The 18,313-nt window shown below is 42.2% G+C and overlaps 2 non-coding genes and 1 pseudogene across 2 annotated transcripts; all 3 read right to left on the bottom strand.

Moving 5' to 3' along the window:
- Positions 1-1,193: 1,193 nt before the first annotated feature.
- On the bottom strand, positions 1,194-1,276 carry trnal-uaa (transfer RNA leucine (anticodon UAA)). The gene has a single exon. It is a non-coding gene; the product is annotated as a tRNA-Leu (tRNA).
- A 10,733-nt stretch (positions 1,277-12,009) lies between these two features.
- LOC148666495 (5S ribosomal RNA) lies at positions 12,010-12,128 on the bottom strand. Its single transcript, XR_015937310.1, has one exon. It is a non-coding gene; the product is annotated as a 5S ribosomal RNA (ribosomal RNA).
- Positions 12,129-12,665: 537 nt separating this feature from the next.
- Positions 12,666-12,784, bottom strand: LOC148666496 (5S ribosomal RNA; annotated as a pseudogene).
- Positions 12,785-18,313: the final 5,529 nt, after the last annotated feature.

An 18,313-nucleotide genomic window follows, 5' to 3' on the forward strand; every position in this document is an offset into this window, starting at 1 on the left:
TGTGCGTCTGAGGCTCTTTGGATAGCAACGTGAAAAAAAAAGAACAAAAAACATTTGCTCACATCTTGTGATTTCCACGAGAGGAAGAGAAGATATCACTTTAAAAAAATCAGAACTGAAGATTTGGATCCGGGACCTCATACTTGTCAAATGATTAAAATAATAATTATGAAAATATCAGGTTGTGTTTCTGCAACATATCGTGCACAGTATGCCATTTTATTCTAAAAATACAGTAGATTGTACTTAATAAAAATGTACAATTCACCGCTGGTATAAACAGATTTGTGCTGTGTTTGCCTTTGTTAGCATTTGTTTAAAAAATAAGTTCACAATACGATAAAAAACACAGAAAGCACAAACGTAATAATATAATGATACAAAATCAATACCAAATCATAAAGCCAATTAAGTACCTATCCTTTGAAAACAGTGACATTTGTATCTACTTTTGAATTACAAATCAGACAGCGTAGTCCCTTAATTCAAAGATCAGATCTTGGCCAAAACAAGACAACCAGATGTTAGCTGAATTCGGAACAAGAGCCTCTGCTTCATCGTTTATTGAGCTTTTGATCAACGTCTGAGTGAAAAAGATTAGCTATTTTAACTATTTGATTAAAGTTCACAAAAGCACCTTCCTTCGAGCTGGAGTCGAAACAGCAACTTAAGGATTCCTAACTGTTTCTAATACAGTCAGCCGCGCTACCAACTGAGCTATCGAAGGGATTTAAAGTGCTCCTCTCTGGCACATATTGCCCAATGTAGTGAAATATTCTGGGTACTTAAATTCCAGTTCGACATCAAGTTTCCAACTCGTTTCCTTAGTCTTGTTTACCTTGAATTTAAGCCACAAACCAGGATTCTACTGTATAATCTTCCGGGGATGTTACAAAATGTTTGATGGGGCATCAATCATTATAGGCGGAAATTCACTCCTTTTTTTTCTCGAGGCATCATATTAAATGATCCATTTCATTTGGATCAAGAAGAGGCTCAACATGAGAAATAGAACAAACTGTTTGATTCTGTCTTTATTGGGAGCTGTATCACAGCTAATGCATGTAAAGCCTTCAGTATGCGATAGTGAGAGCTCAGTTATGCCAGGGAGTGGGAGTGAAGAGAACTGAAATGAAATTTAGTAAATTCATATTTAAATAGAGTGTTCTGTCACTTAAAGCTTATTACAACACTACCAGGAGTGGGGATTGAACCCACGTGGACATTTGTCCATTGGATCTTAAGTCCAACGCCTTAACCACTCAGCCATCCTGGTCTACAGCAAGATACTTTTCAGTTGTTTAACATTTAAATATGATTCAACAATTAAAAAAAATTAAACCACGAAACCTCTTAGAGTTGCGAGAATACTTCCTTTGTGTATAAAATACATTGTGAATGCTTTCTCAGCCTTTACTTTTTCGTTTTTATGACATTTTTTTGACCGAGCACGAATATTCTTTTGTCCATATCTTCCCAATGGAAGCACAGAACGCCGTCAAACCAAATCCATTTTAAAGACCAAGACTTGTGGATATTTCCACAGCCTCTACATCAAACTATCAGTGGGCTAATTATCTTTTTTTAAACCTCCGGTTTTTCATCGATGCGTAATTACGCACTTACTGGAACCCGGAGGACCGCTGTGAACAGACGTTCACAACGCGAGAAATACTGTTCAATACGGCTTCGTGCGAATAACCCGCCTATGACCATAGGAAGCAGAACAGCGCAGTCTCCAATTACCCAGACTGTAAGCACAGAAATAAAGCTTTGTTTGATTTCTGAAACCCTTCCTTTACGCCCTGTTTTCATTCAGGTAAGGGTCAACTATATTGACAATACTACTGACAGCAGGAAGATTAAAATATTCTTTACTCAGCAGCTTATTAAAAACAGCTCCCATGATGTTCAAACTGATTTTTTACACAGAACACTGACACAGCTTTGCGTTCTGAATCTCTTTTTCTCTTGCTTTTATTTAATATGGCACAATGCACTGGGATAGGGGTATTCTGTTCACAAACCAATAGCATTTAAATCACAGCACCCACAATGCTGCAAGTAAGTGTTTTGCACACTAAGCAGGTCTTCTGACTTTGTTTTGGGTTGTGGAACCTTTATTTTTTATGATTTTCTGAAGATAACACTACAGGTATACACTGGGATAGGTGGGTCTTATTCATGGCTCAATAGTAATTCAAATACAACAGCCACACTGCTGAAACCATATGTTTTACACACCAGACAGGGCCCCTAACCTCATACAACCTTGCTGTGGCTGTGGCCTCTTTCTTTATTTTTTTATGATTTTCTGAAAGTAACACTACAGGTAATACACTGGGACAGGTGGGTCTTCTTCATAGCTCAATAGTGTAGTGGTTTAATGGGTTTACTGAGACAATTATTAATTGTAACAGTAATCACGAGGTTGTTCGTTGTAGCTTTTAGAAAATCAATCGTCAGAACAACTAACAACGCACACACACGGGTTCAATACACGAGATACATTTATTAATATAAATTGTGCACCAAAGATATACTAGTCTGCCTGGATACGAGCGGCAGACCTTACTGTGAGGGTTATCCAATATACAAGGTATATAATCTCGAAGAGATGCAAACACAAAGAGATACACAACAGAGAATATATGTCAATATATATCGTTCGGTTACCAAATCGCTAACCAGTGTTATTACCCACTGTTACTCTAAACTCGGAAGTAAATACATTACTCATGAATTAAATTGATAACAACTTGTGTTGAGGTACAATTGAATTCTCGAGACGCAATGTAGAACATGGGGTTTACTTATCCACTGTGTATGGATTTGGAATCTCCCGGCACGAACACCAATCCAGCTGACAGGCTCTGTTGCAGCCTCTGTTCCAGCGGTTGTCCAATGGGCGTTGTCCCGGCGTCCTCTGGCTACCGGCCAACCAGTCAAGGTGCAGCTCGGAGTAGGACGGGCAGAGAAATCTGACTGCGGCGCGCAGGGCAGTCGTTGCTCCGAGGGGATCTACCAGGAGTCCGGCTGGCTAGTAGAAAGTCTCTATGGACAGAGTGTGACCGCGAGTCCTCACAAGTCACTCTTTTGCCCGGGAAGAAGCTGGTTCGTTCCCGGTCCAGCGCTGCTTCTGAATAAGCTATTCAGGTTGTCGACGAGGGTCCAACTGTAGGCTGCCGTTGATCAAGCGGAGCATTCACGTTGGTAGAATTTTGAGTACGTACGGGATCCTCGGCCTCGCGCTTAGAACAAAGTCCAAGTCCTTTTGCAGACAACAGCAGTTGTCACGTGATTGTCTCTGAGGATGCGCGAAAATGGCCAAGGAGAGCCCCGATCGGAGCTTGCGCTCCCTTTTTGACCAAGACCCAGATGTGTGCTGATTGGTTGAGAGTTTGGCGGGCATTGGAGACCCACGTGGTATTACCACGCCCTGCCAGTCCCTGATTGGTTGGTCAAGATGAGATATAATTCACTTACTCTTGACACTTAGGAATGCAGTCCAGATGTCCATTCGGCACTCCCTAGACTGATAGGCGCCAATGGATGACCATTGATCATGATAGCCAGGCTTAGCTAAGTGCATCCCCGTCTGGGAGCTTGTTCCTTATCAAAAGAAAACATCTTAAATCAGCCTGCATAAATACTTTCTCTGTGGCTGCACCACAGAGATGGAGGGTAAGATGGGGCCTCCTTTAGGACAGCATACCAACGCTTAATTCTGTCTTATTAACAAGCATTGCCGCTACAATAGCAATTCAAATACAACAGCTGCTGAAACCATATGTTTAACACACCAGACAGGTCCCTAACCTCATACAACCTTGCTGTGGCTGTGACCCCTTTCTTTATTTTTTAATGATTTTCTGAAGGTAACACTACAGGTAATACATTGGGATAGGTGGGTCTTCTTCATGGCTCAATAGTAATTCAAATACAACAGCCACACTGCTGAAACCATATGTTTTACACACCAGACAGGCCCCCTAACCTTATCCAACCTTGCTGTGGCTGCGGCCCCTTTATTTATTTTGTAATGATTTTTTCAATATGACACCATTAGACAGCCGGTACATGGGGATAGGGGGGTGGTATTCACGAGTCAATAGCTCTTCAAGCACAACAGCCACAGTGCTGCAACCAGGTGTTTTACACACCAGACAGGCCCCCTAACCTTATACAATCTTGCTGTGGCTGTGTCCCTTTTCTTTATTTTTTTATGATGTTTTCAATATGGCACCATTAGACAGGCGGTACATGGTGATAGGAGGGTGCTATTCACGAGTCAATAGCTCTTCAAGCACAACAGCCACAGTGCTGCAACCAGGTGTTTTGCACATCAGACAGCTCCCCTAACCTTATATAACCTTGCTTTGAGTTGTGGAACATTTCTTTATTTTTTAATGATTTTTTTACTGTAATCAAGTGTTGTGCTCATTAATAATAATAATAATAATTGCTTACACTTATATAGCGCTTTTCTGGACACTCCACTCAAAGCGCTTTACAGGTAATGGGGACTCCCCTCCACCACCACCAATGTGCAGCATCCACCTGGATGATCCAACAGAAGCCATAGTGCGCCAGAACACTCACCACTATCAGTGAGGAGGAGGGATTGTAGCCAATTCAAAGAGGGGGATTATTAGGAGGCCATGATTGGTAAGGGCCAATGGGGAAATTTGGCCAGGACGCCAGGGTTACACCCCTACTCTTTTCAAGAAACGCCATGGGATTTTTAATGACCACAGAGAGTCAGGACCTCAGTTTTACATCTCATTCGAAGGAAGGCGCCTGTTTACAGTATAGTGTCCCCGTCACTATACTGGGGGCATTAGGACCCACATGGACCGCAGGGTGAGCACCCCCTGCTGGCCCCACTAGCACCTCTTCCCGCAGGAACCTTAGTTTTTCCCAGGAGGTCTACCATCCAGGTACTGACCAGGCTCACACCTGCTTAGCTTCAGTGGGTTGCCAGTTGTGAGTTGCAGGGTGATATGGCTGCTGGCCATAATCAGCAGCCTTCAGTACTGAAGCAGGTGTGAGCCTGGTCAGTACCTGGATGGGAGACCTCCTGGGAAAAACTAAGGTTGCTGCTGGAAGAGGTGCTAGTGGGGCCAGCACCACCATTAGGCAGGCCTCCTGACCTTTCACAGTCATGCTTTGTTGTGTGAAACTTTAATTATCTTTTTAGGATTTTTTGAACATGGCAACTTCCACCGAGATGGGTGGGGGGTGTCGGGGTGCTCTTCAATACCTTTTTCATCTATACACACAAACGGATGTAACCAAGACACTCAGAACCTGTCACGCAGGGGCTGACTGCTGAGGATAGGGATCCAATGCGGTGCCCTTGGTAGGGTTGGCGCGAGACGCAGGCGTAGTCGGAGTAAACAGGCAGGGGTCTGAGTCCGGGAAGGCGTATGTCGAAGAAAACTCAGTCTTCACTCAGGTTGGGAGATTGTCAACAGAGATCTTTAATACAATCAGCTGAAGGGGAGCATATCACAGAGAAAGGGTTTCCCCTAGCACTCAAGACATGCTCACTGGACTGAAGTTATACTTTCCTTTTTTATACATTAAAAGTAGGCAATACTTAAACATATCAAAGGAACATACAGGGAAAGGGGCAGTGTCAGAAGTCAAACAAACAGGACAGGGGGGTGCCATTTGGCATCCTACAATCTGTTTCAATTTTCTCTGGTTGAATGGGTGTGAGGAATCACAGGCTTTAGTTTGCACCTAAGACAGTGGTCTTAGGTGCGAACAGAAACCTTTCCCACGCATAGTCACTGTCCTTCCACACGTAGCACAGGCGTAGGCACAGAATCGACAGGCGAAAGTGTAGTCGAGGGACTGGCAGGGGTCGGAGTCCGGGAAGGCGTAGAAGTTGCGTCGGTGTGGATTCAGAAGGCAGAGGCGTAAACGAAGAGACAGGCTGGGGTCAGGATCCGAGAAAGCTTAAAACAGGCGAAGGTACAAAATCGAGTGGCTAAAGCGGTAGTCGGAAAAGCGGGGTCGAGGTCCAGGGGAGAAGTCGTAGTAAGGCAAAGGTGTAGTTAGTACGTAAGCTCCTGGAGAGAATCTCAATCGTGAGCAATGACCGGGGGGCAGATGAGGGTTTAAGCAGAGGACTGATTGACGCGTGCACGTTTGGTACGGGGAGAGCTCGTAGGAATGCGGGAGCGCTTGCCTGCGTAAGGGAGATTCGTGGCAAAACCAACAGAATCAACCTGAACTCACAGAAAAACAAGAATGCCCCGAGACACCTGCACCCCCCCTGGACCACTCTGGTATCAACACCCCCAAACCCATCCATACCAGCTAACAAGACTCAGAATCGGTGCAACCCTCCAACCTGGACCAAGAGCAGGATGGGACAAGAACCTGCACCACACTACGCACCCCTCATCCAGACCAGCAGGACAGCCAGACCACAGACAGCACCATCATGTAACCCCCCTGTTCATTCCAACAGAAAAGCCGAACTGACCCCCACCAGCATGGCAACGCTGCAGCTCTGGTCACACCAGCAGGCCCAATGGGCTCAGAGCTGGGGGACATACAGATGCTGCCATTCAAAATGCGTGGGCGATACCGCATTATTTTCCGGTACGCTGTACGCAGTCTACCGCAAGTTACCGGTAAATACCGCGAGTTACCGGTAAATACAGCTAGTTACCGTAAATTCTCCTATAATATGACAAGCAAAATAATAGTATCCAGAATTTCGGCAAGGTGGAGCTAATAAAGCTCAACCTCTCATGTTTGAGCTGTGGCCATCAAAGTCTTTAACGAAGATATTACTAATAGTATTAATAATGAATGACCTTGGACAAGCTGTAAGTGTAAACTCAAAGTATTGCCCTGGTCAACATTCTTTTTTTCATTGACTGTCTTTGTAAAAGTAACACCACAGCATTTCGCAATCACGCATTTGTTTCCAATCATGCAAAGTACAGTAATTTTTGAGAATCGATTCACCATGCCTTTCACATGCTCATAAAAGAGATTGATTTAGGAACATAAACATATTACTGTATGAAAACTGTACTGTATACAGTATGTATATGTATATTTAATGTCTTAACTGTGCCCGTTTAAGTATTGAATATTCATATCTAATTTTACCACTGAAGGGAAATCTTAGTAGCTGAGCATAAAAAGAATAGGAGCATACTGCAACGCGTGTGAAGGCCATAAACTATATTAATTTTGGAACATAAACATACAGTATATGGCTGGTCTCGGTACTTTAAAGAAAACATACACGAAACATGGTTTCATTATGACCAGAATCGGTCTTGAGATATTTTTAACTTGATTTACAGTATTTGAGAGGTATGTCTTAACACCGATACTACAGTACGTAAATACTGCTCACGTATATGTTTCTAGGTTTATATTATGCATTTCATACGGTCAAATTACTTTTGAGCAACTAATAAGAAGCGCGAAACGGTATGCGCAGGGCGCTTTAGTTTCGTTTTACTGGGACTCTGCTTTAACAATGTCGCCGTGGATTGATTAGAGATATCAAGTACATACAAGTCATTTTTTAAATGTTGTAGTTCGTCTTGTAAAAATGTTACGAGTACATCATCTATCAACAATTACACAGGTTCTGTTTCCATATTGCGGATTTTGGGTACGTAATATTATTTTCTAAATTTGAAGTTGTGAATATATGATTTGGGCAAACAGAGCCGCAAAGAAGTACATTATGGGTTGTTGTTTTTTTTTGCAGTTTTATCTAGAACAAGTGATGCTTAAACCTTTGTCTGATTCTTGTGAAACTATCCACACGACAGTTACAGTACCTAGGAGTTGACTTCAGTGATGTCACTGATGGGATGTTTCTAAAAATCCATCCTCTGTAAAACGTCTTCTCTAGTTGTCCTGCATATGTATTCGCTAATGAAGCTGTGTGTTCTGAGCCTGGATCTCTACATTTCTGTATGAACCAGCTTAGAGGGCTAAAGACAGCTTGTGTTTAAATTGAGTGTAAGGCAATTTATGCTTCTAAAGTCATGGTCAGCATTTATTATTGTACTGTGCTGTAAACTTGTTCAGTGCCTAGTCACATTATTTTATAGCGTTTTTATAGCGTTATCAAATCCGGTGGCGCTGTGTGTTAGTTTCCTGACTCCCATGTCACATGGTCTGTGATTGAAACCTGTGAAACCGGTTTAATTCGTCACAGCCAGCACTCCGGCAGAGAGGGGGTTGTACTCGTAAAGTAGATTAAAGAATCGTCTTTAATTTTGTTACGTTATACATTTTAGAAACGTTTCATCCATACAAACACCACAAAACTATTTTCGATTGTATTTCTGAATAGTATGTTACACTTAGTTCACTGTTTTAAATACATCTAATTAAGAAAGTTAGGTGTTAGCATAAACTATTAGCAATCAATAATATTAAATTAAGCTCTGTAATAAGCTGTTGCACTTTCCCCCGCATCTTGTAAAAATATATTTTCATTGTTCAAATATACATTAAGTCTGACTATCATATAATAAGTTAAATACAACAATAAAGAAAAAATAGGGTTAAATATAATTCAAAATATTTTGCTAACAATGTTAACTGTTTATGAATAATACAATGTATTAACTAAGAAGTAGGATGGCACAGTTGTTAGTATGTTTTTTGTTTTGTTTCTTTTTCATAAATACAACAGTAGTACCTGATGTCTCAGTGGCTTTCAAAATTAAATTATGCATGCAAACCTGTGAACTAGAAAGATAACTAAGATATCCATCCATTTATAATGGTGACAAAGTGGTTAGCATTGCTATCTTGCAGTAGTGGGGTCCTAGGTTCAATTCCTGCCATCCTGTGTGTGTGGGGTTTACATGTTCTCTCTGGGTTAGATGGTTTTTCTCCATATGTGTGATATGACTCTCTCTCGCACTCCAAAACATACTGGTAAGTTAATTGGTTTATGGGAAAACTGGCCCTGGTGTGTGTGTGTTTGTGTCTGTCTGTCCTGTGATGGACTGGCACTATGTCCAGGGTGTATTCTGCCTTGTGTCCGTTGCTTACTGGGATAGGCTCCAAATCCTCTGTACTGGATAAAGAGATTAGAAATGGATGGAAGTAAAGGCACTGTGTGGATGGAACTATACACAGTGTTAGAAACCCACTATGAAATGGCAGCATCTCACTGAGAATAAAATATCTTATAGTGCTGGCTTAAGGAAACAACCTTTCCACCTCTCTTGCACATCAGTATCCATACCTAGTTATTTAAACAAATTGCCTCTAATTATAAACATCTTAATATGCTGGCTCTGTGGATCCGCATCAGCTATGTTTGCCCATTCCTTCAATTCATGTGCATCCAACACACAGTTCAATGCCAGCAACTACACATAATCTAAAATACAATCCTTATTTCAGTATCTATGTAAACATATAGTCTGTTAACTTCATCATCTTCATCAAAAGTATGCCTAACCCCATTAGGAAGTGTTCTTGTTATAAGTGTATTCCTCAGCTTTCCCCAAATTATCTTCTTCTTGCCAACATCTCTAGTCTTTTATCCTGCAATAACTCAGCCAACACTTAAATCTCCAAAAGCTGCTTGTGTTAATTTCTTTAAATCACAAATATCATGTGTAAATACTGGCCATGTAATACTCTGCATTGTGGAATAATAGTTTATTTTAAAGGGAACTAGAGAAACTAAGAACTAGAGAAATCAAGAAAGGCTTTTTTTCTAGAATTAATAAATGCACATCCTGTTCACTGGGGAAATTAAATCCACACTGAGCAATCTTCAATATGTTCAGAATATGACAGCAAGAATCCTATCAGGGATGCATTATACCTGTTTTCAAGTCCTTGCACTGGTTACCTATCAGATTTCGAGTCAACTTCAAAATCCTTATCCTCCTTATATACTGTCCTACAACTGTTATTATTGATCACCGAATTATTGTACTTGACATGACTTCATCCAGCCTTTCCTGAACATCTATGACAGGCAGAGAGAGTGCTGTTTCTGGTGCGATCTTTTGCAGCTGACATTTCACTGTTTTAAACGAACAAGAAATTAGATTGCTCAAAAATCAGTTATTCTATATAAACACAGAGTAATTGCCCTCCGAAAATCCTCTTTTTCTTGTTCGTTTTAGAGACCTTGATCGAAACTGATTTTAGATGTCAGAAAGGATTTATTTTCTCTGTATTTCCTACATTGCTTTGTCGAGATTTTAACTTTATATCTAACTTTATATCTAGGCTCAGATTTCAACTATAAATCGTACAGTAATTAATAGCAGAAAATACTGATGTTTTGCGCCCTCCTACCACAAAAATATATGTTTTGTAGTTGGGATTAACTTTATTTCGTACGCGTAGCTACTCCGATTCGGACACCGAACAGTTAAAGATGGCGGCAAATCAGACACCCAGAGAGAGGGGGGGGGGCGTCTTCTCGCCTCCATAACTAAAATGCCAAATAGGTGTGGCTTAAGCGACATACACAGTCGTGTAACTGACAGTTTGAGGTAGCCTATCGTGTAAATTTCGCTTTGTTGCTGATAGGTTAAGCTTTCGAAACTCTGCCCCAAAGTCATGTGACTGATTTTTCGCCCTGTTTCGTTGGTTAAACGCAATGATCACAAGCACCACCATGGTAACTGGGATGTGTAGTTTTTAATTCCGTTTGAATTATAACTGTACGTACTGTCTTCATATTTGGCCATGGCTTTAAAGAGAAGGCGCGCCAAAAAATTTCGGTGCCGTCATCTCCGCTTTAAAGGTACCCCCGTGCTGGAAGAATTTGACCCCGGAACGTTTGCCCAGCGTAGTTATAGTGGACATAAAAACAAGAGTTCGCTGGCATTATATCCTAGAAGACACAGACCGGCGCCAGACTGGTAAATGCTTGATGAACTAGGGATTGGACAGTTTCCAAGTGCTTGTACAATCGATGGAAATGTTCAAATAAATGTGCAAAAGAAATAAACAAAATAATCATTTATTTCTTTATCATATTGGCTAGCTAATGTCCTCTCTTTGCTAGTTAGTGGCTGTGTTTCTGCGTTGGGTAGCAACGGGTGACTGTTCTCAGGCGGAAGATGTAAACAGCTTAATTTTCGTGTTAAATAATTTTTAAAAATTAAAATTCATTCTATACAGCAATCACATATTTGGGTACCGTTTCATAAAACTTTCATGCATAAAATGTTTAGGGAGAAATGGAAGACTGGTGTGTATTTTTTCTTTAAACTATCAAGACCAGCCATACACAGTACAGTTTATGTACATACAGTAATGTTTATGTCCCTAAATTAATATCGTTTATGACCTTCAGATGCGTTATGCTCCTCTTCTTTTTATGCTCAGCTACTAAAATTTCCCTTTAGTGGTAAAATTCCATATAAATATTCAAAACTAAGCGGATTGAAACGTGCACAGTAAAGACATTAAATTATTAAATCTTTTCACTACCAACCAATGCACCACGAGTGCCCCTGTCGGTCATTTTGGCCAGCCAATCACTTACCGCGGTGCCCTACGGTGCCCTGCGGGTTGGTTACTTTACCGCGGGTTTTTAACGCTCATTTTGAATGGCTGCATCTGTATTTCACTTCAGCCTTTCACTCTTGCTTCCTTCCAATGAGGACGGAGCTGCGGGAGAAAGGGCGCTATAGAGGATCGCTGTGGAGAGCTGCTGCTGTGCTTTGACATCTGAGCTCTGTGGAAAACGATCTCAATACAATTCTGAAAAACGCGACTCTCCGAACGCCAGCCGAACAAGTCTCCACAGCCGAAGCGCTGTGTCTCTTTTCAGCTGGCGATAAACCTTTCCTCGATCCTTTGCGGACTTGTAAAACTGTTCCTGATCAGAATAAAAAACGCTCACGCTAATACACAAGCACCCGTGTCTCGCCAAAGCTGACAAATAAACAGACGGACAAGCCGCACTGCACGTGTGAACAGGGGAATGAGCGAACGAGCGGGGATAGGGCGCCTCCTGCGCTTAAAAGCTTACAGCACCTGGTATTCCCAGGCGGTCTCCCATCCAAGTACTAACCAGGCCCATCCCTGTTTAGCTTCCGAGATCAGACGAGATCAGGCGTGCTCAAGGGGGTGTGGCCGTAAGCGAGAGCAAGGCTCGCTGGCACCCTTCTTATTGAGAGGACAGCTCCGTCACCTCTTTTACGACGCTGCTTTTTTTCCCTTGCGTTTTTCTCTTCTTCCCACGTTCTCTCTCTTCGCTGCCTTCGTCCCCGCTCTATTTCACTTCAGCCTTTCACTCTTGCTTCCTTCCAATGAGGACTGAGCTGCGGGAGAAAGGGCGCTATAGAGGATCGCTGTGGAGAGCTGCTGCTGTGCTTTGACATCTGAGCTCTGTGGAAAACGATCTCAATACAATTCTGAAAAACGCGACTCTCCGAACGCCAGCCGAACAAGTCTCCACAGCCGAAGCGCTGTGTCTCTTTTCAGCTGGCGATAAACCTTTCCTCGATCCTTTGCGGACTTGTAAAACTGTTCATGATCAGAATAAAAAACGCTCACGCTAATACACAAGCACCCGTGTCTCGCCAAAGCTGACAAATAAACAGAAGGACAAGCTGCACTGCACGTGTGAACAGGGGAATGAGCGAGCGAGCGGGGATAGGGCGCTTCCTGTGCTTAAAAGCTTGCAGCACCTGGTATTCCCAGGCGGTCTCCCATCCAAGTACTAACCAGGCCCATCCCTGGTTAGTTTCCAAGATCAGACGAGATCAGGCGTGCTCAAGGGGGTGTGGCCGTAAGCGAGAGCAAGGCTCGCTGGCACCCTTCTTATAGAGAGGACAGCTCCGTCACCTCTTTTACGACACTGCTTTTTTTCCCTTGCGTTTTTCTCTTCTTCCCACGTTCTCTCTCTTCACTGCCTTCGTCCCCGCTCTATTTCACTTCAGCCTTTCACTCTTGCTTCCTTCCAATGAGGACGGAGCTGCGAGAGAAAGGGCACTATAGAGGATCGCTGTGGAGAGCTGCTGCTGTGCTTTGACATCTGAGCTCTGTGGAAAACGATCTCAATACAATTCTGAAAAACGCGACTCCTAGAACGCCAGCTGAACAAGTCTTGAAGTGGAAATCTAATAAGTAAATTGATTCTTAAAATGTAGAGAGCTTTGCAAAAAATATATTGGTGCTTTAAGATAATATATTTCAAGGATGCAAATGCTGTGCTACAGTACGTGCAGAATTTTAGAAAACAGTGCATCAACAAAGTACACTGTTTAGGTTACTTTAGAAGACAATGTACCAAAACAATATATGCTGTCTGGGTCATTAGAATTAGCTGAAAGTAACTGATTAGCTTTGAATAACAAATCTTATTGCTTCTTCTCTCGCTTTTTGATGTAATCTGTTTTCTCTTAGGGAAAGGGGAACTTTTAGAAGGGACAAAGCGCTGAGCTTTTTTACAGCGCATCGTCTTTTAAAAACCCTGTACTGCTTGTAACAAATTGAGTCTCTGGTTGCACTTTGCGAAGTGGCAGCAGGGCTTGCAATATTGAAATAAAGACCTTACTCAGGTGAGAACTTTCTCTTGTGGCTTCCTTGATAGTTCCATGACAATTTGAGGGATCAGAAACCTGAACGCGAACGGCTGCTGAAACTCCATCCGTCCCTGACAATTTTAGCAAAATTGGACGAACCTCGGAGGATAAATTGTTTATCCTTCCAGAGACGCGTCTGGAGAATTGGCAGCTGTCTGACGCCAGTAAGTGATCCTTAAAAATTAATAGTTTGAGAAGCGAGCCACAGGGGTGTTCTCACGCGGGTTTGATGAGTCTGGGACTCATATAAAGAACTTATCTTAACACAGACGTGTGGTTTTTGCTCTGCGGAGTAGTTGATGTGATAAGGTTCTAAGTAAGGCACCGATCGGTAAAAATGGGAAATTAAAATTCAAAGATGAAAATGGGACCGAGCAGTCCAGCAAAAGTACATGTACGACAAATTCAGAGAAACAATTATAGCCTGGGTTAGAGTAAAAAAAATGTTTTATGTTCATGAACTGTAAAGCTAGGGTAATAGGTGTAAGGGAACTTGCACATAATTTATATATGATAATTAGGGGCCCATAACTATATAGGATCTTTGTAAGTGAATCAGAATGGACAGAGGAAAGTTGAATTAGGAAAAAGAAGTTTCCTGAAGAAGGGGAAACTTAGAAGAGAAGGAGAAGAAAGGAAAGAAAGTGAATTGGAATACTTACGTAATGGAAAGAGGAATCACAGAAATAATGGGAAGCTTCAAAAAAGACTAGTCTTGAAACTAAAGAACAGCAAGCTGCAGCTAAAGTCATGGCCATGCCTTCTAAAAAGAAAAAGTCTCCACCGAAACTAGAAAGCGGTCCGGAGCCAAAGCCTTTTCACTTGTTCGTGAAATGCCAATGTGCACTTTTACAGGTCCAGAAGGAACTCCAGCATATGTACATTGACATTGGTCTCCTAGTGAATTATTTGCATTAGTTAAGTCTTTTCCTAAATTGCCTGATGACCGTAAAGAATTTCGAAGAAAGCCAAGCCTTGTTCTTGATTGTCTTAAGCCTAATTACAGTGACATAACCTTGTTGCTAGATCATATTGCTCCTAAAGGTTTACAACGTCCTCTAAAAAGGAGGAGTCAGATTGGCGGATACGTGACCCAAATGATGAAGAAGTATCCATCTAAATTAATCCACACGGACATGGAGAGGAAAAGTTAGGCGTCCGCTTCTAAAAAGAGGTAAGGACTCCTCTTTTCTAAAAAGTCCCTTGTCCTCTCCATGTTGCTGTGGTGCTGAAGCAAGTACAACAGAAAAATGAGTTAATGGTGTATGTGTTTTTAGATGCCTGTTTTGTGAAGGTGGGGTAGAAAAGGAGGGATTGCTGAAGGAATAGCGTCTCGCCCTGCCCGTGCGAAACAATCCAGGTGTTGCATCCTGGTACACGACTGCAGTACGGCTGAAGGTAGTAACTAGAACTGTACTCGCAGAAGAGCCGAAAATGGTAACTCGATTCAACTGTGTGTTTAAAGCCAGGATTTGGAACCTGGTCCGTGTTCCCGAATTGTGATAGTTCGGCAGTTTGTCTGGACTGGGGGATTCCGCGGGGCGCGTGGGAGACGTGAAAATGGTTTGGTGTGAAGAAAAAAAAAAGTTTGATTAATCCAAAGTGAAACTTAAAAGAAATGTGTCAGACGGAATTTAGGCTGAACAGGAATGTAGAAAAGTGTATGAACATTTGGATAAAAATAAACAATATTTAGAGGAATATTTGAGAATTCAACAGAATGTCATAGATGAGACGCAAAAATCTCTGATGGAAAAGCTAAAAGCAATGGCTGAACGAAACGAAGTTATATATGCAGAAAAAGAAACAGCAAAAGAAGAAATAGAACGCCTTAAGAGAGAATCTAGGAGAAGGGTGGGAATTAGTGTGGAGATTTTTGAAAGAGCATTACCCACCGAAAACTGATTAGAGAAAAGTAACAGCATGTCAGCAGAAGGAAGTGAGGATTTTTTCAGATTTTACAGAAAGGTTTATAGCTTTATGGATAGTATACTCGGGGTTAGTCGATGAGAAGGAAGTGAATGAAGATACTTCCACAGTAATAAAACAAATTTACTTGAGTGGGTTAAAACCTGATGTTGCCAAGAATGTACAACTATGCTTTCCTGATATTACGGACAGCGGAAACAGATTTGATTTAATAACTCGCGAAGCATGCATGCAGAAGTGCGAGCGCTGCAAATGGGAGGTAAAAAGACTCCCAAGGAGGAGAAAAGGGAGCCGCCAGTTTGTCGAAATTATTGTGCGACTTTAATGTTATACCGAGATATAAAACCCCAAAGACAAAACTACTAATAAGCTGGTGTGCAGTTACTAAAAAAAAGGTGTTTTTTGGAGAAATTGTAAGAAAGAGGCTTGATTTCACAATTAAAGAACATGTCAGAAGCTGAAACGAGAGCCGTGCGTGAACTAACAGTTTTAATCTAGTAAACCCCTCTGTAGCCTTCCTAAATTTATCTCAGGATTTAAATAAAAGTGAAATAATCTTAACTGTAACCAGAAACTGGGGGACACAGGAGCACAGCTGTCCTGTTTTTAAACTAAAACAGCATAAAGATGTGATATAAAGTTTTCTAACGGGTAACAGGAGGCTACAGGAGAAGGGGTGCAAGGGTTGTGTTTAAAGCAAATATAAGCTGTCACAGTCTGCTTGGGAAAAGATGTACAGTTTCAACTACTGATGTGGGTGGGGGACACCCCAGACCTATTTTAGGCCCAGACTGCAGCATTTTATAAGGAATTACTGCATGAAATAGCATTTATGTAAACTAACTCAATAGAGTTATGTGATATTGTGATTGTTTTACCTAATCAGGGAATCCATAAGGCCGGGCTTCTCCAAGTATTGGATCTAAAGAGGAAAAAAAGGAGTATAAAACCAACTACATGATAAAGCCAGGGTGAATGCCTTCTCAGAACGAGCTTGTCCAGTGACGTATTGGTTTAAGGGGGGTAGTGCAGTCTAAAGACAAAATTGCCTTGACCCCTGCAGCAGAAACCGTTTTTGATGTTTTGAAACAAGCTTTCTTGCAGACACTGGCCCTGGACTGTATTCCCTCAGACGGATCATCTGTATGTAATCTGTCTGTAAGTGAAAGAAATGGGTTGTGAGCCGTTGTGCTGGTGCAGTAGCATGGAGATAGGCATCGTCTGGTGGGTTATTATTATTCAGGACCCCTTGATGCGGTGGCCAAGGGGCCGTGTTTATGTGTTGTGCAGGCTACCTGCCTGGCTGTATAAACTGTGAATAATCTGGTGTAGAACTAGCAGACCGAATGAAAATATTTAATTGAAACTTGTAAATATGCTAAATGGAAAATTGTAGCAATTTATATAGACTGTATATATACATTTGGTGTATGCCACAATTTTGGATGGCAGTGAAGGAATAGGGATTTCCCCAACATGGCAGGGACTCCAGTCAAGAATGCTGGGTTTGTCTCTGAACTGTTAGAAGCTTTGCAGCTACTGACTGAAGTAGCTGTGGTAAAGTATAAATCACATAATAAAGAAATGTTTCCAGTAACTCAAGGGAACAACTTTGCAGATGTAGCTGTCAGGTGCACAGTCCTGGTAGAACAGGAGTCTGAGACCCCTGTGAGACCTCTGTTGGTGAAAAGGGGACAGCTACAGGATATTCAGGCTGAGGCCTCTAAAGCAGAGAAAAGGACATGGTTAGAAAAGAGTGTGGTGCTGCCAGCACACTGGACGCTCTGCATGCCCTCACAGCCTAATGCCCTTTGTAGCTCGACTAATGCACTCTGTCGGACACCTGGGTGTGAGTCAAATGGTGTGCCGGTTACCCAAACCTGGGTGGGGACCGTGTTTGAAGCAGTAGCCACTTATGTGCTTATCAAAGGAACTCAACTACAGTTCAGGTGCAGGTGCTACAGCTCAAAAGGCCTGCTCCTGAGAAACCTTTCATGCAGTAGCAAATGTTTACAACCTTGGCTCTTATAATCTGTTTTCCCAGTGGGTTGCTGTCACTGCCTCTGTGTCTACCAAACACTTGATGATGGAGATAAGCCCTCGGTGGGCACTGCCCTACCGCATGTATTATGATCAAGAGACAGGCTGTGGCTGGATTATTCGGGGTGAGATGGACTGAGATCACCCTCAGTCTGCTGGAACAGTGGAATGAAGGAACAGAAAAGATTGACTAGACATCAGACTGAAGGAACGCCATGGGATGCGGGCTGGATCAAACAGAACTGTGTAATAGAGCCTGTTTGATATCATCACAGGCCAATCAACGAAACTTCCTGGAGGGATGAATTTGGCTAATGGATTGTTGAATTTGCTAATTCTCTATTGTAGTATTGTAGGTTGTTAATTGAAGTGGTGCACGGGGCTGGTGAACAGGTGCTGGATGCTTGGAGACCTCCAGTAGAGGGAAGACACGATCTGATACTTGGCGAGTGGGTGTGGGTGAGGAAGATATACCCTGCCAGATGTTGCAACCCTGCTGGGAAGGACCATATCAAGTGCAACTGACTACCGACTCTGCCATCTGAGTGACAGGATGAGATCGCTGACACCGAACCACTGCACCAGAGACTGAGTGAACATTATTATATTGTCACTGTTTCTGTGTTTGTTGAGCTTCCTAAGGGGGGGTGACAGTGTACCTGTTAAGTGTAAGGAGTTTTACTTTTATAAATGGGGATATGGAATCAATACTTTATCAGTCAGCCACAAATAATAATCAGAGCTCCTGTTGGGATTGTATTGCTATAAAA

Source organism: Lepisosteus platostomus, chromosome 5 (assembly GCF_059453375.1).
Source record: "Lepisosteus platostomus isolate fLepPlt1 chromosome 5, fLepPlt1.hap1, whole genome shotgun sequence".
Lineage (NCBI taxonomy): Eukaryota > Metazoa > Chordata > Actinopteri > Semionotiformes > Lepisosteidae > Lepisosteus > Lepisosteus platostomus.